The sequence below is a fragment of the Bombina bombina genome, chromosome 6 (assembly GCF_027579735.1).
Source record: "Bombina bombina isolate aBomBom1 chromosome 6, aBomBom1.pri, whole genome shotgun sequence".
NCBI lineage: Eukaryota > Metazoa > Chordata > Amphibia > Anura > Bombinatoridae > Bombina > Bombina bombina.
Window position 1 is genome coordinate 329,612,479 of NC_069504.1, and position 22,564 is coordinate 329,635,042.

A 22,564-nucleotide genomic window follows, 5' to 3' on the forward strand; every position below is an offset into this window, starting at 1 on the left:
GGTCAGACTCCCATTGATTCCTATGGGATCTGCCACCTCCAGGGCGGCGGATTGAAAACCAGGTACGCTGGGCCGGAAAAGTGCCGAGCGTACCTGCTAGTTTTTTGATAACTAGCAAAAGTAGTCAGATTGTGCTGCACTTAAGAATCGATCTGTGTCGGACTGAGTCCGGCCGATCGAAGCTTACATCACAAAATTCTACTTTTGCCGGTCTCTAGCCTTTGATAACTAAGGCGAATCAGCCTCGCCACAAATACGCTGCGGAATTCCAGCATATTTGAGGTTGACGGCTTGATAACTACCCCCCATTGTGTCTTACATGCCCTTATTTTTCTTGTATCTGGTACGCAGAATACCTACAGTTTTATTGTTTTAGTATGCTGTGTCACTAATAAAAACTTTCTTCACTTGAGTCCGGCTGCGCTCTTCTCTTTTTGTTTTTCAGCTTTGTACAATGTATATGTCAAAAGACAGGGGCGGACTTGGGATTCCCAACATGGGCTTCTATAGGCTTGCTGCACATCTTGTCAGAATTATACGGCTAGATTAAGAGTCTTGCGTTAGCCTTGAAAAGCAGCGCTGAGAGGTCCCAAAGCTGCTTTTTAACGCCCGCTGGTATTACGAGTCTGGCAGGTACAGGTGTACCGCTCACTTTTCTTCCGCGACTCAAGTATACCGAAAATCCAATTACGTCAATTGCGTATCCTATCTTTTCAATGGGATTTTCCTAACGCCGGTATTACGAGTCTTGGAAGAAGTGAGCGGTAGGCCCTCTCCTGTCAAGACTCCTACCGCATTTAAAAGTCAGTAGTTAAGAGTTTTATGGGCTAACGCCGTAACATAAAACTCTTAACTAAAGTGATAAAAAGTACACTAACACCCATACACTACCTATTAACCACTAAACCGAGGCCCCCCCACATCGCAAACACTTACCGTATATACTTGAGTATAAGCCGACTCGAGTATAAGCCGAGACCCCTAATTTTACCCAAAAAAACCTGGAAAAGTTATTGACTCAAGTATAAGGCGAGGCTGGGAAATGCAGCAGCTCACGGTAAATTTCAAAAATAAAAATACAGGTAGATAACAATAAAATTGCTTTAATTGAGGCATGTGGAAAAGAGGGTCAACAAAAACAATATATTATCAGTATATTCAACAAAAACAATATATAACATTAAAGTACCAAGCTAAAACACAAGCATCAAAATCCTTCAAAACTGGATTCCTCCTCCTCATCTGTATGTCCAAACAGAGCTTCAGCTGTTGCTTGTGTGAGGTTATCATCATATACATTTTCACAGAGTTCGCAGTCATCACTATCACAGCTGTCGTCCTCATACAAAGCACTGTCTTCACTGCCATCCATAGAATTACTTATGGCACATTTCTTGAAGGCGTGCTTCACCATGTTCTCTGGAATGTCTTCCCATGCATCACGAACCCACTTTGCTATCAGTTCTATGTCAGGCTTCATCATATTTCCACCTTTTGTCAGTCGGGCTTGACCAGATGACATCCATTCGCACCACATCTTTCGCACATGGTCTTTGAAAGGTTTATTTAAACACACATCTAAGGGCTGTAATACAGATGTAAGCCCACCTGGAATAACGGCTAAAGTAACTTGAGAAGACTTTGCCAATATTTGTATGTCATCAGATGTGTGGGCTCTGAACATATCCCAAACTAGCAATGATGGTTTTTTCTTTAAGGCTGCTCCTGGTCGTCCGTTCCAAACTTCTTCCAGCCACTTTTTTCTTCCATCTTCATTCATCCAGCCTTTAACATGTGACCGCACTGTAATTCGTGGTGGGAAATTTACCTTTTTAGGCAAGGTCTTTCTTTTAAAAATAATGACAGGCCGCAGCTTAGTTCCATTAGCCAAACATGACAGAACGACTGTAAAATGGTTTTTCTCATTACCTGTGGTTCTGAGTAAAACAGTTTTGTCTCCCAAACTTGCTACGGTTCTGTTGCTTGGAAGATCAAAGGTCATAGGTGTTTCATCCATATTCCCAATATCTCCCAGGTCATAGTTATGGATCTTTCTTTGTTTTATGATGAATGAATGGAATGACATCACTTTTTCATCAAGGTCTTTTGGCAACTTCTGTGAAATCTTTGTTCTTTGCCGCAAACATAGGCCATACCTATTCATGAAGCCAGTACACCATCCTGCTGATGCAACAACATTTTCAATGCCTGGTGCTTTTAATTTGTCATCTTTAGCCATTTGAAGGGCACGTAAGCGAATTCCCATGCGTGTTACGCAGTAACCATTTTGACGACACTCCATAACCCATTTATGCAATTCAGTCTCTAGAGCCCCATATGGAGTTGTTAAACCACGTCGAGCTTTTTTTGCCTTTGGAATCTTTTCCAAGTCAGCCTTCATTTTCCGCCACTCCCTCACTTGTTTTTCATCAACACCAAATTCCCTATTTGCAATACTGTTATTGCTTTTTTCTGCTCTTGACACAACCTTTAGTTTGAAAGCAGCTTCGTATGACCTGCGTTTTTGTTTTGGTGCAGGATTAGAAGTACTGGGATCCATTTCTAACAGTAAAAAAAAAACTTAAAAAAAAATGCCATACCATAAAATAAAAATATACCGTACCGTAAACCCAACTCTAAAAATACTGTAACTAGAGTACAATCAAAATAAAACTCTATCTGCTCCTCCCCCCCCCCCCCCAAAAAAAATATAATTTGACAATATGTATGTGTATATTATGTCATATTTGCAAAGAACTTTTATGTCTGAAGAAAAGAACTGCGGTGTCTTCAAGCAATGCTTTGCAATTGTGACACTACAAAAATAAACAATTATTTATTGTAACTGCTTACCTTATATATTGCTCGTTTGCGTCCGGGGTTCATGCTAGTCTTTCATGCTATGAAACAGAGCATGCGCAGGCTCCTTACCTCTAGCGCAAGTCCTCGGTAAGTTCTTTTTTTTTTGTTCACTGGAGTATAAGCCGAAGTGGATTTTTCTGCCCAAAAAGTGGGCTGAAAAATTCGGCTTATACTCAAGTATATACGGTAAATACATTTTTTAAGCCCTAATCTGCCGACCAGACATCGCCGCCACTTCAATAAATATAATAACCCCTAAACCACCACACTTCCGCCTCGCAAACACTATTTACATTTTATTAACCCCTAATCTGCCGTCCCTAACATCGCCGACACCTACCTACATTTTTTTTAAATATATTTATTTATATATCAACGGATAAATACATATCACAGATCAAATGTCAGTATTACAATTCATACTTCACAACATTGTGACAAAAGAAAATATAAGGAGCTGTATCTTCTGTCCTACATTCATCTCATTGATAAGTTTTATAAACTATATAGAATAAAAAAAAGAAAAAAGGAGAGAAGAAGGAAAAAAAACACCAAACAAAAAAGGGTACCCCAGCTCCTCTAATAGATGTCTCCTTAACTTGGGAACTCGTTGTTTGCAATTGCTGTTTCGAGGTATATGGAACCTCTAAATGGTGCAATTAACTGTCTCTGGTACCTACATTTATTAACCCCTAATCTGCCTACCCCAACTTCGCCGCAACTATATTAAATGTATTAACCCCTAAACCTAAGTCTAACCCTAACACCCCCTAACAAATATAATTTAAATAAAACTAAATAAAATTACTACAATTAAATAAATTATTCCTATTTAAAACGAAATACTTATCGATAAAATAAACCCTAAGCTAGCTACAATATAACTAATAGTTACATTCTAGCTATCTCAGGGTTTATTTTTATTTTACAGGCAACTTTGTATTTATTTTAACTAGGTACAATAGTTATTAAATAGTTATTAACTATTTAATAACTACCTAGTTAAAATAAAGACAAATTTACCTGTAAAATAAATCCTAACCTAAATTACAATTACACCTAATACTACACTATAATTAAAATAATTTCCTAAATTAACTACAATTAACTACAATAAAATAAAATAAACTAAAGTACGAAAAAAACAAACACTAAATTACAGAAAAAAATAAAATAATTTCAAGAATTTTAAACTAATTACACCTAATCTAATCCCCCTAATAAAATAAAAAAGCCCCCCAAAATAAAAAAAAGCCCAACCCTATACTAAATTACAAATAGCCCTTAAAAGGGCTTTTTGCGGGGCATTGCCCCAAAGTAATCAGCTCTATTACTTGTAAAAAAAAGTACAATAACCCCCCAACATTACAACCCACCACCCACACACCCAATCCCTACTCTAAAACCCACCCAATCCCCCCTTAATAAAACCTAACACTACCCCCTTGAAGATCACCCTACCTTGAGACGTCTTCACCCAACCGGGCAGAAGTGGTCCGCCAGAGGGGCAGAAGTCTTCATCCGATCCGAGCAGAAGAGGACCTCCAGACGGGCAGAAGTCTTCATCCAGGCGGCCTCTTCTATCTTCATCCATCCGACGCGGAGCATCCATCCAGACCGACGACTACCCGACGAATGAGGGTTTCATTAAATGATGTCATCCAAGATGGCGTCCCTTGAATTCCGATTGGCTGATAGGATTCTATCAGCCAATCGGAATTAATGTAGGAAAAATACTATTGGCTGATGCAATCAGCCAATAGGATTGAACTTCAATCCTATTGGCTGATTGCATCAGCCAATAGGATTTTTCCTACCTTAATTCCGAATGGCTGATAGAATCCTATCAGCCAATTGGAATTCAAGGGACGCCATCTTGGATGACGTCATTTAAAGGAACCGTCATTCGTCGGGTAGTCGTCGGTCTGGATGGATGCTCCATGTCGGATGTCTTCAAGATGGAGCTGCTCCTCGTCGGATGGATGAAGATAGAAGATGCCGCCTGGATGAAGACTTCTGCCCGTCTGGAGGTCCTCTTCTGCCCGGATCGAATGAAGACTTCTGCCCCTCTGGAGGACCACTTCTGCCTGGTTGGGTGAAGACGTCTCAAGGTAGGGTGATCTTCAAGGGGATAGTGTAAGGTTTTATTAAGGGGTATTGGGTGGTTTTTAGAGTAGAGTTGGGTGTGTGGGTGGTGGGTTTTAATGTAGAAGGGGGGTATTGTATTTTTTTTTACAGGTAAAAGAGCTGATTACTTTGGGGCAATGCCCTGCAAAAGGCCCTTTTAAGGGCTATTTGTAATTTAGTATAGGGTAGGGTTTTTTTTTTATTTTGGGGGGCTTTTTTATTTTATTAGGGGGATTAGAGTAGGTGTAATTAGTTTAAAATTCTTGTAATTATTTTAGTTTTTTTCGTACTTTAGTTTATTTTATTTAATTGTAGTTAGTTTAGGTAATTAATTTAATTATAGTGTAGTGTTAGATGTAATTGTAACTTAGGGTTTATTTTACAGGTAAATTTGTACTTATTTTATCTAGGTAGTTAGTAAATAGTTAATAACTATTTAATAACTATTCTACCTAGTTAAAATAAATACAAAGTTGCCTGTAAAATAAAAATAAATCCTAAGCTAGCTACAATGTAACTATTAGTTATATTGTAGCTATCTTAGGGTTTATTTTACAGGTAAGTATTTAGTTTTAAATAGGAATCATTAATTTAATTGAAGTAACTTTATTTAGATTATTTTAAATTATATTTAAGTTAGGGGGGGTTAGGGTTAGGGTTAGACTTAGGTTTAGGGGGTTAATATATTTATTATAGTGGCAGCGACCTTGGGGGTGGCAGATTAGGGGTTAATAAGTGTAGGTAGGTGGCGGCGACGTTGGGGTGGCAGATTAGGGGTTAATAAATATAATGTAGGGTTCGGCGATGTTGGGGGCAGCAGATTAGGGGTTCATAAGTATAATGTAGGTGGCGGCGGTGTCCGGAGTGGCAGATTAGGGGTTAATAAATATAATGTAGGTGTCGGTGATGTGGGGGGCGGCAGATTAGGGGTTAATAAGTTTAAGATTAGGGGTGTTTAGACTCGGGGTTCATGTTAGGGTGTTAGGTGTAGACATAAAATTACTTTCCCCATAGGAATCAATGGGGCTGCGTTAGGAGCTGAACGATGCTTTTTTGCAGGTGTTAGGTTCTTTTTCAGCAGATTCTGCCTCATTGATTCCTATGGGGAAATCGTGCACAAGCATGTTTAGCCAGCTCACCGCTACCGTAAGCAGCGCTGGTATTACAGTGAGATGTGGACCTAAATTTTGATCTCCGCTCACTTTTTAGAGGCTTACGCCGGGTTGAAAAAAACCTGTAATACCAGCGTTGTCTGTAGGTGAGCGGTGAGCTGAAACTGCTTATTAGCACCGCACCCCTGTTACCGCAAAACTCGTAATCTCGCTGATAGTTTGGTGTAAAAATGGAGTAGATAAGGAATGGATTGTGCTAGAACGATATTTGGCCTCTTTCCCTAATTTGCGCAGTGCATGCTGGCTACCTCTATTAGAACAGAAGGTTGTAACCTCCATCTCCTCACTCATGAGAGAAACTTCCAAAACTTGGAACTATATAATTAAATGTTTCCCCTCTATATCATCTATACCCTCTCTCCTAACTCATATTCTCACCAACCATATTTTTCAAACAAAATAACACAACCTAATTGTGATGAGAGCAGGATGTGATGTCTGTGGCAGTTAGTTTAGTACAATCAACCAGACTAGATGTGTATTGTTATGCTCTGCAATAAAATAGAGTTGTACTATCATTGCTGTGTCCTGCATATGTCCTGCATCTCATGACATGGTGTCAGAAGTTCTGGACTGCGCTTCTGTTCCTGATCGATTGCAATGTCAAAGTTTACCCCACCTGAGCCTTTTGACTTCTCTCAGCCTGCAGCTTGGCCCACATGGCGTCAGCGGTTTCAGCGCTTCAGGATTGCTTCCAAACTGAACAAGGAGAGTGGTGAAGTACAAGTTAATTCTCTTTTATACTCTATGGGGAAAGATGTGGAGCCAGTGTTCAATGCTTTTACTTTCCAAGAAGGGGAAGAAGTTAACTTTGATATAGTTATGGATAAACTCAGTGCCCACTTTGTACCCAAAAGAAATGTGATTTATGAGAGAGCTTGTTTTCACATACGTAATCAGCGTGTGGGAGAATCTGTGGAGTCATTTGTGCGCAGCCTGTATGAACTAGCTGAATTCTGTGAGTTTGGTGTTGCTAAAGAAGAGTAAATCAGAGACAGAATAGTTATTGGGATTGCAGATGCTGAAGTCTCACTGAAGCTGCAGTTAGACCCTGATTTAACATTAGATGGGGCTGTTAGGATGGCCCGCCAGAGTGAACTGGTGAAAAAGCAAAGTGCTGATCTGAGGTCTGAGAGTATTGTGGATGAAGTGCAACAGTCTAGGAAAAATGCTAGTGAAAGGCACAGTGTGAGCGGTAGATCTAAAGTACTGGAAAGGCCTAGAAGTGGATGGGCGCAATATGCCCGATGCACGTGGTGCTACCGTGCTCACGATCAGAGTGTTATATGCCCGGCCAGGGATAAAAGATGCAGAAAATGTAACAGAATGGGCCATTTTGAAGTGGTGTGTAAAACTGAATACATTAAGGAGATGCAGGTGGACGGTGACCAGGAGGGTCAGGAAGTGTCTTTTGTGGGGTCCGTTGTGGAACGGCCAAGCTCAGAGGAAGATTGGAAAGTTACCTTTACTGTAATGGGAGACAAAGTTGATTTTAAGATAGACACAGGAGCAGATATCACTGTAATGTCTTTTGCTGAATTTATGAAACTGCCTCGACAGCCCCAGCTGGCGAAGGTTACTACAAATGTCCATAGTCCTGGTGGCCGCATTGATTGTGCGGGGAAATTTCTTGCCAGCTGTGAGTACAAGCAAAGAAAGTTCACCATGTGGGTGCATGTGATTCAAGGTCAGTGTGTTAACAATTTATTGAGCAGAAAAGCAGCCTATGACTTGGGCCTCATGGCCAGAGTGAATGAGATTTCCGAAGATATGTTTGGCGAGTTGGGCCTACTGAATTGCAAACCAGTTCATATAGCATTTAAAAGTGACGCAGTCCCATACAGTATTTCTACTCCTCGTAGAATTCCGTTCCCGCTCATGCCTCAAGTGGAGAAGGAGCTTATGCGCATGAAGTCTATGGGGGTTATTGAAGAGGTTGTTGAAGCGACTGATTGGTGTGCCCCCATTGTTCCAGTTGCAAAGAAAAACGGAAAGGTGTGCATCTGTGTGGACCTGAAAAGGTTGAATGAGGCAGTGAAGAGAGAGAGATTTGTGCTGCCGACATTAGAAGATATAGCTCCAAAGTTGGCTGGGGCAAAGTTCTTTTCTACATTAGACTCTTCTAGCGGCTTTTGGCAGATCCCCCTGGATCCAAAGTGCCGCAAACTGACTACCTTTATCACACCGGTAGGTTGGTTCTGCTTCTGCAGACTCCCCTTTGGGATATCCTCTGCTCCTGAAATCTTTCAAAGGGAAATGAGTTCTCTCCTGAGTGACCACGTGGGCACAGCGGTCGTCATGGACGACATTCTAGTGTATGGGTCTACAGTGGAGGAGCATGATCAGCGTTTGAGTTGTGTGCTACAGGCTATCAAAGAGTCTGGGCTGAAGCTGAATAAAGAAAAATGTCATTTTAGGAAAACTGAATTATGCTACTTTGGGCATATCATCAACGGGGATGGCATCAAGCCAGACCCCGAGAAAATTCGTACTATCGAACAGATGAAAAGCCCCTCTGACGTACATGAGCTGAGACAGATATTGTAAATTACGTGGGCAATTTTCTTCCAGATTTATCAACAGTTTTACACCCTATCACAGAGTTGCTTAAGAAAGATGTTGCCTGGGTCTGGGGACCTTCACAAGAAAAAGCTTTCCTGCATGCCAAGTCCCTGCTGGGGTCTGCCCCAGTGCTGGGGTTCTACGACCCTTCAAGAAAGACTGTGGTTAGTGCCGATGCAAGCAGTTATGGGTTGGGGGCTGCACTCCTGCAGCTGAACAAAAATAAACTACGGCCCATCGCCTACTGTTCCCGCACACTGACAGCTGCAGAGTCAAAATACGCTCAAATTGAGAAAGAGTGCCTGGCAGCAGTTTGGGCCTGTGAGCGCTTCCAGCGCTATCTAGTGGGTTTGGAGAAATTTAGTCTGGAAACTGACCACAAACCGCTAGTCCCTCTAATCAACTCTTATGACATTGACAAAACACCCTTGAGATGCCAGAGACTTTTAATGAGACTGCTCAGGTTCAATGTTCAGGCAGTGCATATGCCGGGGAAACAACTGGTTGTGGCGGATACACTATCCAGGCTCCCGCTGGCTGCTGCTGAAGAATCCTCCACAGAATCGGATGTGAAAGTGTATGTTGATTCAGTTCTGGCCTCTAAGTCCATTTCTTCAAGGAAACTGGAAGAGATAAAGAAAGAGACATATTTGGACACAGATCTGCAAGAAGTTATAAGGTACATAAAAGAAGGCTGGCCCGAGAGCCGGGCAGCCTGGATGTCTTTAAATGCTTACCAGCCAGAGAGGTCGCAGCTCACGGAGCTGGAGGGGTTGGTGCTGTTCCAAGACCGCATTGTAATTCCTGTCAGCATGAGGAAGGAGATGTTAAACAGGATTCACGATGGCCACTTAGGCATTACACAGTGCAGAGAAAGGGCAGCTACAGCTGTGTGGTGGCCTGGGATCAGCTCTGACATTGCAAATCATGTGTCTAAATGTGCCTTTTGCCGGGAACGCCGGCCTACTCAGAGAAGGGAGCCCTTGATTTCTACTCCGCTGCCTGCGGGGCCGTGGCAGAAAATAGCTGCTGATTTGTGTGAACTGCACGGGAAAAAGTTTCTTGTTGTGATCGACTACTATTCCAGGTATTTGGAAATTGCACCCCTGAATGATATCACAAGTCAGGCCGTTATCATTCGCCTGAAGAGCTTGTTTGCCCACTGGGGCATTCCAATGGAGCTGGTGAGTGATAATGGTATGCAGTTCGCTTCTACAGAGTTCAGTGCTTTCAGCAGGGAATATGATTTTGTACATTCCACATCAAGTCCACATTATCCGCAGGCCAACGGAATGGCTGAAAGGGCAGTTCAAACAACAAAATTAATTCTAAAGCAATCTGAGCCGTACCTAGCCCTCTTGTCATACAGGGCAACGCCCATTCAAGCCACCGGGTTTAGCCCGGCACAGCTGATGCTAGGACGCCAGATTCGCACCTCTTTACCCTCAGTGGGTGTCTTCAAGCCGCCTGGCCCTGTTCCTCGGGACGAAGTCCTTAGGAGGGATGAAGAGGCCAAAAAGGGTTATCGTTTCTTCTACGACAGGAGACATTCTGTCAGGCCCTTACAGGAACTGAAAGCGGGCCAAAGTGTCAGAATTAAACTGGACGATGAGAAGAAATGGAAGACGCCTGCTACGGTAGTTGGCCGCTCTCCAGAACCAAGGTCTTATACAGTCCTTACTGAGGGAGGGATGGTTACACGCCATAACCGAAGACATCTTCAGCCTGTACCTGAGAGTCTGGAACTGGATGCCTCAGTACCACCGCCGGTGGGATCCCCTGTTCTAAGAGAGGTGCCTTCCCCTCAGCAAGATCACAGCGGGGATATGTCTTTGCCTCCAGCAGACTCTAATTCACCACCTTCTGTATCAGAGGACAGTTCATGCAAAGTTACATCAAGCGGAAGAGTGGTGAAACTTCCGGCCCGATATAGGGACTGACTTTAGCTAGAACAGTGACCGGAAGTATGGGCAGAATAATCCCATGGTCACTGTGGACTAGGGTAGTCTACCCCGATGTCCAAGTCAGGATGTAATTTATTTGTTTATGTTTTCTAACCTATTTGTTCATATAATGTTCTAAAAAAAAAAAATGTTGTTGTATACTCTGTTCGTATACCTTGTTATTTGTTATATGCAAATGTATGCTTCGCCTTTGAAAAAACAAACAAAATAACACAACCTAATTGTGATGAGAGCAGGATGTGATGTCACTAGTTTCGGGGCGGGGCTTAGGTCCGGTGTCTGTGGCAGTTATTTTAGTACAATCAACCAGACTAGATGTGTATTGCTATGCTCTGCAATAAAATAGAGTTGTACTATCATTCCTGTGTCCTGCATATGTCCTGCATCTCATGACACTAATTACAGCTGACAGCACGATCCATACACTACTCCCATTTTGTAAGGTCTTAAGAGGGAGTTCCCTGTGTTCAAAAAAAGAACTAACTAGATGTAGGCCATCTTGATCAGTGGTACAAATATTTCCAACTTAGACATCTTAGACATATACAAACCCTGATAAGCAACAAATCCTTAGATCACTGACCCCAACAGAAAATATGTTATCAACAAATAGCAACTAGGGGCCATCTATCTATAGCTTATAAACAGATATTGAACTACCACTCACGCAACTTACCCTCATATACAGAAAAATGGGAGAAAGAGCTGGACTCTCCACTTGCAGAAAAAGATTGGCTCACCATTATAAAACATATGAACTCCTCTTCCACCACCATGAAATTTAGGGAAACAAATATGAAGTTACCAAGTAGATGGTACCTAACACTGCACAGATTAGCACAAATTTATCCAAACACATAAGCTCAATTTTGGAGAATTTTTTTTATTTAATTTTTTCTTTTTTTATTAAGGTTCACCAAACAGTACATACCATACAAAGTACAAGGTAAAACATATAAACATAAGGTCAAATTTGATACAAGTAGTGATGTTCAATACCTCATCCTATCACAGAATGCAATGCTGATTGTCTATATTTTTAGACGTAAGTACATCATAATAAAGCCTTCTTTTTAATAACTAGAGCCACTTTTGGACCCTTCCAAAATTTAGAACCTATAGAAGGCAAACGGTAAACAGGGGACCACTTTTGGATCCCATCTGAGGGTAGAACCTTATTTTATTATTTTATTAACAGTATTAAAGGTCACGTCTGGACCTTCAATTGCACAGCACAGATACAGGTATCTAAACTATAAAAAAGGCTAATAACATAAAGCATAAAGTAATACAAGGTTAGGTATCCCTAGAAGACAATGCTGAGAATCATCCATAGTATGGCTTGTATAATCTATTAGTTAGGAAAGATTAGCATATAGTATGACTTAATTGCACATAATAATAATAATAAAAAAAGAATGCCTAAAACCAGGGCCCCCATTAGTAGTAATATAATACTTAAATTAAGACAGTGCTGCTCAAAAATAAACAAACAATTAGATCCATCATGGGATGCTATAATATCAGAGATATAAGAACAATTTCCAGGGCTACCCATTATGCAGATGGAGTTATCTTAGAGAAAGTTAAGCAATAGAGTGGGCAGCATGGTCTGCTTACCAATAGGGGATGGGTTCACTGGATTAATGCAGGTTCATAAGGAGTGACTTTGAGGCTAAATTATTACTAAACCCTCACAAGCACAATGTAGATATGGTGATATTGACAAGTGGTGATGAAACAATTATGGGACACCTTAGGTCCTTACTATAGAAGCTGGTAGGTATCTGTTGAGAAATTAGCTTACCGCTGTTGCAATTGTCTCTACACAAACTCTATAATCTAGTAAATAAGAAGGAGACCTATAACATATACAAAGACACTGTGTGAATATTATTTCTAGGTAATGATGAGTTCTATGCTACCTAGGGAATTTTAAATGCAGCAGTTCCCTATTTCAAGAGGCCCATATTAACTTTTAAGTTATCTAGGAAGTGATAAATACAGCCAGTGATGTGCAGTGACATCAGAGGCTGGTGAGGCAGTGGCTAGGATACGCCTTCATTCTTTAGATATCCTTTGTTGAAGAAATAGCAATGCACATGGGTGAGCCAATCGCATGAGGTATCTATGTGCAGCCACCAATAAGCAGCTACTGAGCATATTTAGATATGATTTTCAACAAAGGATATCAAAAGAATGAAGAAAATTAGATATTAGATGTAAATTGGAAAGTTATTTAAAATTGCATGCTCTTTCTAAATCATGAAAGAAAACATATGGGTTTCATGTCCCTTTAACAGGTGTCTTGGAAAACTGGTCAACTTAGTAAGCATCTGATTTTAGTCTAAAGGATTGTAACAGAAACTCTTGCCAGATAACAAAATGCTTGCTCTGATTATGAGATCTAGAAATTCAGGCCCATTAAAATGTGTTTAAAACATACTTTTTACTTTAATGCTGCAAATTATGCTTATAGATTCTTTCATTATTCAGTAAATATAAAAATGTCTTGATCCAGTGGCAGCTGGTGAAATTGACCCCACCCCTTTAAATAAAGCCACATCCTCAGATGGCACCACCAATTCAATAATTAAATAAATTAAAGGTAGACCGAAACACAGAAAAGCACTCGGGGGGAGAGGGAGAGACGGGGGGAGAGGGAGAGAGAGATGGGGAGAGAGGGAGAGAGAGACGGGGGAGAGGGAGAGAGAGACGAGGGGAGAGGGAGAGAGAGACGGGGGGAGAGGGAGAGAGAAACGGGGGGAGAGGGAGAGAGAGACAGGGGGAGAGGGAGAGAGAGACACAGAGGGTTAGAGAGAAAGAGAGAGACACAATCACACAGAGGGTTAGAGAGACACATAAGGGATGAGAGAGTCAGAGGGGGAGGAAGAGAGACAGGGATAGAAAAGAGACCATGGAGGAGGACACATAAGGAGAGAGACAGAGGGGAGAGACAGGGAGAAAGATGGATAGAGAGAGAGATGGATAGAGAGAGAGAGACAGACGGATAGAGAAAGAGAGATGGATAGAGAGAGACACACACAGTGGGGAGACAGAGAGACAGACAGAAGGGAGAGACAGAGAGACAGACAGAGGGGAGAGACAGAGAGAGACAGAGGGGGAAGAGAGAGAGAGAGACAGAGGGGAGAAAGAGAGAGAGAGAGACAGAGGGGAGAAAGAGAGACAGAGGGGAGAGAGAGACACAGAGGGGAGTGAGAGAGACACAGAGGGGAGTGAGAGAGACACAGAGGGGAGTGAGAGAGACACAGAGGGGAGTGAGAGAGAAACAGAGGGGAGTGAGAGAGACACAGTGGGGAGTGAGAGAGACAGAGGGGAGTGAGGGAGACAGAGGGGAGTGAGGGAGAGACACAGAGGGGAGTGAGAGAGACACAGAGGGGAGTGAGAGAGACACAGAGGGGGGTGAGGGAGACAGAGAGAGACACAGAGGGGAGTGAGAGAGACACAGAGGGGAGTGAGAGAGACACAGAGGGGAGTGAGAGAGACACAGAGGGGAGTGAGAGAGACAGAGGGGAGTGAGAGAGACAGAGGGGAGTGAGAGAGACAGAGGGGAGTGAGGGAGACAGAGGGGAGTGAGACACATAAGTGGGGAGAGAGGGAGACAGAGGGAGGAGACTTTATTATACCAGTAGATGTAAGCTTCTGGGGGCAGGGTATAATATTATACCAGTAGATGTAAGCTTCTGGGGGCAGGGTATCATATTATACCAGTAGATGTAAGCTTCTGGGGGCAGGGTATCATATTATACCAGTAGATGTAAGCTTCTGGGGACAGGGTATCATATTACACCAGTAGATGTAAGCTTCTGGGGTCAGGGTATCATATTATACCAGTAAATGTAAGCTTCTGGGGACAGGGTATCATATTATAACAGTAGATGTAAGCTTCTGGGGACAGGGTATCATATTATACCAGTAGATGTTAGCTTCTGGGGGCAGGGTATCATATTATACCAGTAGATGTTAGCTTCTGGGGGCAGGGTATCATATTATACCAGTAGATGTAAGCTTCTGGGAGCAGGGTGTCATATTATACCAGTAGATGTAAGCTTCTGGGAGCAGGGTGTCATATTATACCAGTAGATGTTAGCTTCTGGGGGCAGGGTGTCATATTATACCAGTAGATTCAGATTGTAAGATGCTGGGGACAGGGTATGCATTATGCTACAAGATTGTAAGCTCTGGGGGCAGAGTATCATACTATACTACTGGATTGCAAACTCCTGGGAATAAGGTATCATATTATACCCCTAGATTGTAACCTCTTGGGGCAGTGTATCAAATTAAACCTCTAGATTGTAACCTCCTAGGGGCAGGGTATCTCATATCACAAGCCTCTTATGCTCTTATTCCTATTGTACACAACAACACAGAGTCATATTTTAAATTAAATCTTAATCCTAACCATAAAGCAATGCTTCAATGTTTTAAAATATATTTCTGCATTCACCAAAAGTGTTACCTTTCTTTCTTTTATATCTTAAATATCTGACAAAATGCACAGACAGACTACCTAGATCTGCAAAATGTTATACAGTTTCTTCCATACTGTATCAATCTGTCTGTCCACACACACACATATATATCATTTAAAGTCTTTCATTATTCTTTGTGTAACAGCAAGGGTGTAAAATACTGCCATCAAATCAGCTACTGTTTAAAAAAATGATACCCATTGCACTTTCCCCTTCCTGGAGTGAAAATGTCTTCTTATTCTGCTAACTGCATCTCCGGCGGACCGTGACCAATTTAATACAGTCAGTTAGTTAGTTAGGAATTGTGAATGTAACTTGAACTTGTCACACTCTAGTTATTATACTAATAAGTTAATAACTAGTGACGTGACAAGTTCAAGTTGCATTTACAATTCCATTCTGACTGACTGTATTAAATTGGTCATCAATGATCACGGTGTATATATAATAATTATAACAACACAGCCACACAGTCACTTATGTTTATTAAATTGACAGTCACAAATTCAATCATTCACATTGAGAATGAGCATTATAAATTATACATTTGTTTCTATATGATATTCCATAATAACCTATTATAACTCATCTTACTGTTCCATATACCCAGTAACTAAAACTTCAGTGTTTTCATCACATAAGCTCTCTCTATAACCAACTGATTCATATAAGCTCTCCTGATAACTTCTCATATTGCTCCATGTAACCTTTATTGCAGCTCATATTGCTCCATATAATCTCTCTCTACACCTTCTACAGCTTCATTAAACTGATAATTAAAAAACAAACACATTTTCACAATAATAGTGAGAAGGACAAAAACCTGTTGTGACAGGACTCTTCCCTGGGTAGGAACTGCAGGCAGCTACATACTATAGTATAGCAACTGCAGGTCCTACCAGGGAGTGGATAGTGGCAGTAGTTTAAAAATTGTCAGACTTACTATTAGAAGTCGGCAGTCTGTCTCTCACTCTCCGAGTCTCACGACGATGTGACACGCAGTCAGTGTCAGTCACAGCACTGAGCACACCCAAGTCGGCTCGGCAGCAGCAGCTCTCTCCTGCTTCTTTAGTTAGTTCCCGCCTGCGCCAGCATAAGTGAGTCCAGTCCAACGTCACTCACGTCCATATCCGGTACGCCTCCCCGGCAGGGCTGATGGCTGATCTGATTGGCTAATTTGGCTGTCTGTAATAGCTCTATCATAGAGGCGATTTGGAGAAGCGCCTCTTTGGAGCTTGGTTTGGGCCTGCAAAAACTACCACTGGGTGGCGCTAGCTGATAGTGAGCTACTAACACTATCAAGCATCCATGTTGCGCAATCAATGGAGGGCAGATGAACGGCTCACTGCCTCTCCTTAATTGCGCAACATGGATGGGGATCGCATCGCTCTCCGGCGGAGGAACTAGGAAGGGGGTGTGTGGGTGGGGTACCTGGGGGGGCATGGTCAGAAAAAGTTAATGCACAAATCACTTAAACATTTTTTTATTACTGTTTAATAAAAACTTTTTTTTTTCTGATTTGACAGGAGAGGCAGCGCCTCCCCTGCCTCCTACCACTTCACGTCACTGAATACAGCTATACTACAGGGAGGGAAGAATTATTAGGCAAATGAGTATTTTGACCACATCATCCTCTTTATGCATGTTGTCTTACTCCAAGCTGTATAGGCTCGAAAGCCTACTACCAATTAAGCATATTAGGTGATGTGCATCTCTGTAATGAGAAGGGGTGTGGTCTAATGACATCAACACCCTATATCAGGTGTGCATAATTATTAGGCAACTTCCTTTCCTTTGGCAAAATGGGTCAAAAGAAGGACTTGACAGGCTCAGAAAAGTCAAAAATAGTGAGATATCTTGCAGAGGGATGCAGCACTCTTAAAATTGCAAAGCTTCTGAAGCGTGATCATCGAACAATCAAGCGTTTCATTCAAAATAGTCAACAGGGTCGCAAGAAGCGTGTGGAAAAACCAAGGCGCAAAATAACTGCCCATGAACGGAGAAAAGTCAAGCGTGCAGCTGCCAAGATGCCACTTGCCACCAGTTTGGCCATATTTCAGAGCTGCAACATCACTGGAGTGCCCAAAAGCACAAGGTGTGCAATACTCAGAGACATGGCCAAGGTAAGAAAGGCTGAAAGACGACCACTACTGAACAAGACACACAAGCTGAAACGTCAAGACTGGGCCAAGAAATATCTCAAGACTGATTTTTCTAAGGTTTTATGGACTGATGAAATGAGAGTGAGTCTTGATGGGACAGATGGATGGGCCTGTGGCTGGATTGGTAAAGGGCAGAGAGCTCCAGTCCGACTCAGACGCCAGCAAGGTGGAGGTGGAGTACTGGTTTGGGCTGGTATCATCAAAGATGAGCTTGTGGGGCCTTTTCGGGTTGAGGATGGAGTCAAGCTCAACTCCCAGTCCTACTGCCAGTTTCTGGAAGACACCTTCTTCAAGCAGTGGTACAGGAAGAAGTCTGCATCCTTCAAGAAAAACATGATTTTCATGCAGGACAATGCTCCATCACACGCGTCCAAGTACTCCACAGCGTGGCTGGCAAGAAAGGGTATAAAAGAAGAAAATCTAATGACATGGCCTCCTTGTTCACCTGATCTGAACCCCATTGAGAACCTGTGGTCCATCATCAAATGTGAGATTTACAAGGAGGGAAAACAGTACACCTCTCTGAACAGTGTCTGGGAGGCTGTGGTTGCTGCTGCACGCAATGTTGATGGTGAACAGATCAAAACACTGACAGAATCCACGGATGGCAGGCTTTTGAGTGTCCTTGCAAAGAAAGGTGGTTATATTGGTCACTGATTTGTTTTTGTTTTGTTTTTGAATGTCAGAAATGTATATTTGTGAATGTTGAGATGTTATATTGGTTTCACTGGTAAAAATAAATAATTGAAATGGGTATATATTTGTTTTTTGTTAAGTTGCCTAATAATTATGCACAGTAATAGTCACCTGCACACACAGATATCCCCCTAAAATAGCTAAAACTAAAAACAAACTAAAAACTACTTCCAAAAATATTCATCTTTGATATTGAGTTTTTTGTGTTCATTGAGAACATGGTTGTTGTTCAATAATAAAATTAATCCTCAAAAATACAACTTGCCTAATAATTCTGCACTCCCTGTACACTAATATTACATGGCTATGGACACTTAACTAAAAAAAATACCTCTCCAGGCAGATAGCTCCCTCAATACTGTCTTGCTACTACCATTCCTGAAATCTTGTTGCAGCCATATGTATAGAAATCAGTTATATACCCATAAGCAATAGCATATGTAAAGTTTTGTAAACAGTGGTACAATTAAGAGGGATATTGAACTCAGAGCCCAGCAAGTATAAAAAGCATTCTCTTATAAATATACAAGTAATATTACCAGAACACATAAGATACCCCTAACACACTACGCAACTTAGGTCCGGTATGTTTAACAAGTCATTTCTTATGTCCACCTATGTAATAATAAGCAAACTGTAGTGTGGAGGCAAAATTTCCAATGTGGGCTAGGAGGGTATATGATACATTAAGAAGTACTGTGTGTCCACCAGGCTGTGGGGATAAATAGAGGATGTGGAATACTATACAGCCATATGTCCCTTGAGATGCTGAAACAGATCCAGGAATCGTCATTTGTTAAAAAAAAAAAGAAAAAAAAAAAGTACCTCAGGAATGACAAAGCAGTGCAGCCCAAAGTTCGATAATGCGAGCACCCGAGTCTATCCAATGCCCGCCCGGGCATCAATGAGGGTAATAATATTGCCACCTAGGTAAAGCTTAAAGGCTTCAAGGGAATCATACTGGTCGACTTGTGCGTCTGACTTCAAGAGCTCTATGTGAACCAAGGTCCGGGGGACACATTGCAACTTTTGAATGTCTCGACCTGTTCCAGACGCGCAGATCAGGAATGCAGCTCCACCACTGTTCAGGCATGGAGTATTTAATGCCAGCTCTCCCAGTCGGCTTGGAGGGGTAGCAAGTAATTCTGGACGCTGATAAGACTCCCCTACACGTACGGGGGGCCTTCTTCTTTGTCCGCATATCCCAGAGAGCAGACTTAAAGCTGGCGGCATCCCGGTATCCATAGCCTCCCATTCCCCCACCAGGCAGTCGGCCGCACCTCCCCGGGGAGGGTCCGGAGCCAAAAATAAAGAGCCGGTATTCAGCTGTGCACACATATCTGAGGGTTGAGTCTCACCTATAGCCTTCAATTCCTCCATTTCTTTATTAGGCCCTTTGCGAGACTTAGTTACCCCCATCCGCTCATGAGTATGTCCCATGAAGTATATAAAGCTGTCAAATTTGGCGCACATCATATCCTCAAAGTCAGTCATCCAAGTGTGCATTGCTAAGTAGATCTCTTCCATGTTTAGTCGGGAGATTGCAGCTTATTCCGAAGACTGCGATACAGCAGGGATTCCCAGTCTCCTGCCGGGGGGTTGATGGACGAAATTTTGATCATATAGGTACACTACGTCATGTGTGGTGGCATTGCCCTAACATTCAAGAATTCTGGAAACTTGTGACCTATGAGATTACTAAAGTTACTCACTATGACATATCGCTAGATCCCCTGACATGCTTATTCCATAAACCAACTAAAATTAGATGTCGGCTCAGAGCGGCACTATTGAATATAATGTTAAATTGTGCTAAACAACTGATTCCAATATGGTGGAAAAGTACAGTTACCCCATCTAAGGGGGATTGGATAAATTTGATATCTTTAACCTTATCCTTAGAGAAATATCACTATAGCCTGATACACAAAATGGAGGATTATTATTAAATTGTGTTTATATGGGAAGAATATCTGTTTGCTAGACAACAGTAAATATACGATGTATCTGTTCCCTGGAAATGTACAATGCCAAACTTGTATATGTATCAACACAATCATGTCAATGATGTAATTTACATGTAACAATTGAGACCTGAACTGTACCATATTTGTTAATGTTTTGACTTGTTTAAATAAAGAACATTTTCAACAAAAAAATATATTGTGTGAGTGTCATATGGCTAGAGTGCTGATTGGAGAACAGTTCAAACTGTTAGCTCATAAAAAAAAAATACTTTTGAAGTGAGAGGTTGGAGCTGATGAATTAAACTCCATCTAAAATATCACTAAAATTCCAGATCTGTTTATGCAAAGAGGAAAGTTTACCATCACTTTCAATGTCATAGCCTAACTTTATGCATATCCTCCAGCTTACGCTGGGACAACACATGTCCTATCGTTGCTAGCAGACAAAGGGTGTACTGCATAGTCTATTATACTCCTAGGTACAATTTTACAGTATGCAAAGAAAACATTTATAATTCAGCTCTTTTAACTTTCTTCAAAATGCTCTGCTACGCACTGTGCTAATTGCTGTCATCGATAAACTGTTCCCCATGCAGCAGTCATAGGGTTATCAGTGCTGGGAGCAGTAAGACATGCTTAAAGGGACAGTCTACACCAGAATTTTTATTGATTTAAAAGATAGATAATCCCTTTATTACCCATTCCCCAGTTTTGCATAACCAACACAGTTATAATAATATACTTTTAACCGCTGTGATTATCTTGTATCTAAGCCTCTGCAAACTGCCCCTTTTTTCAGTTCTTTTGACAGACTTGCAGTCTAGCCAATCAGTGCCTGCTCCCAGATAACTTCACGTGCACGAGCACAGTGTTATCTATATAAAATATGAACTAACACCCTCTAGTGGTGAAAAACTGTTAAAATGCAATCTGAAAAGAGGTGGGCTTCAAGGTCTAAGAAATTAGCATATGATCCTCCTAGGTTAAGCTTTCAACTAAGAATACCCAGAGAACAAAGCAAAATTGGTGATAAAAGTAAATTGGAATTTTTTTTAAAATTACATGCTCTATCTGAATCATAAAAGTTTATTTTGGCCTAGACTGTCCCTTTAATTAAACTTTCCAAACTTTGTATCTAGGTGGCTCTTCTGAAATGCATATCACTTTGTGATGAAGTTTTATGGGCAAATAACATCTCTGTGCTCTGAGGAAGTAGCAACAAACACTGTGGGGGACTTTAAAAATGCATGGGACAAGCATAGGGCTATCCTACGAACTAGATAAGTTTATACTGTTAGGTAAGGTCGGGCAGACTTGCTGGGCCTATGGCTCTTATCTGCCGTCAATATCTATGTTTCTATGTTTCTATGTTTCTATGAAAGGTATGGAAAGAAAGAAAAAAAACACTGAAAAACCCCTCCAAAAAACAAAAGAGCATATCATAAAACACTTTTTTTTTAAAACGCCTTTATTAGCATATGCCAAACAATATAACATTGCAAAAATGCAGATGTAGATAATAATACAATTATTTCAATATAGTGTTCATTATATTCAAACCATCCATCCAGAAACAATAAAGAATATAACAGGCATTCCTGAACCTTATGAATCTTTTCCACTTTTATCATAGAACAGTCCATTCTTCATTTGATAAGTTATGGCGATTTCTATGTCTCGCTTCTATATACATGATCCAGGGCAATAAATTGATCCTTAGTGGATAACAAGTCTGCGACTGAGCTAGACATTTTATAGAAGTATTCCATTTTTTGTTCTATTAAATAGAAGCCTGGTGGTTCTGTTTTCCAAAACCTAGCTATAACTAACCTTACTGCTGTACATGCTAATGCAATTAGTTTATTTTGTTTCAGCGTAAACCTCTCCACTGGGAAATGCAATAGACCATGTTCAGGGAGAAGTTCTACTTCTCTGGCAAAAACTTTACTTAGTAAGGTTGCAGTATTCTGCCATAATTGCTGAATGTTGGAGCAATTCCACCACATATGGATATAGTTGCCTTCCTCTCCGCATCCTCTAAAGCAGCCGTTAGTGCCCAGCTTGGTAGGGTAGAGATACCATCTGAATGATGACTTTATAAACTTTTCCTGTAGTGCAGAGTTAAGGGAGAAGGAAGTGCCCTGTCTCAGCATTGTATTCCACTGCTGGGTGGACCATTCTTTACCCAAATCAGTCTCCCACCTTTTCATCAGAGATGTTTTAGCCCCAGGATCAGTAATATTAAAAATGGGATATAATCTGGCAATTGACCCTTTCCTTCTCGTTTTTGCTAAACATAACATTTCAAATAGGGTAGGGTTACATGGTGGAGAATTGCTTATAGCCTCCATCACTTTGGATCTTAATTGCAAATAGTGGAACCAAGTATGCCTGTCTATTGGGTCTAGTTCATTATATTGCTGGTTTGTCATAATCTTTCCATTATCAAGGGAGTCCTCTATTCTGTATAGGCCTCGGTTTTCCCATTTACTTTGTACCGTTTTGTCAATAGATGTATTGAGATCTACCAGTGGTGCTACTGTTGACCTAACGTTT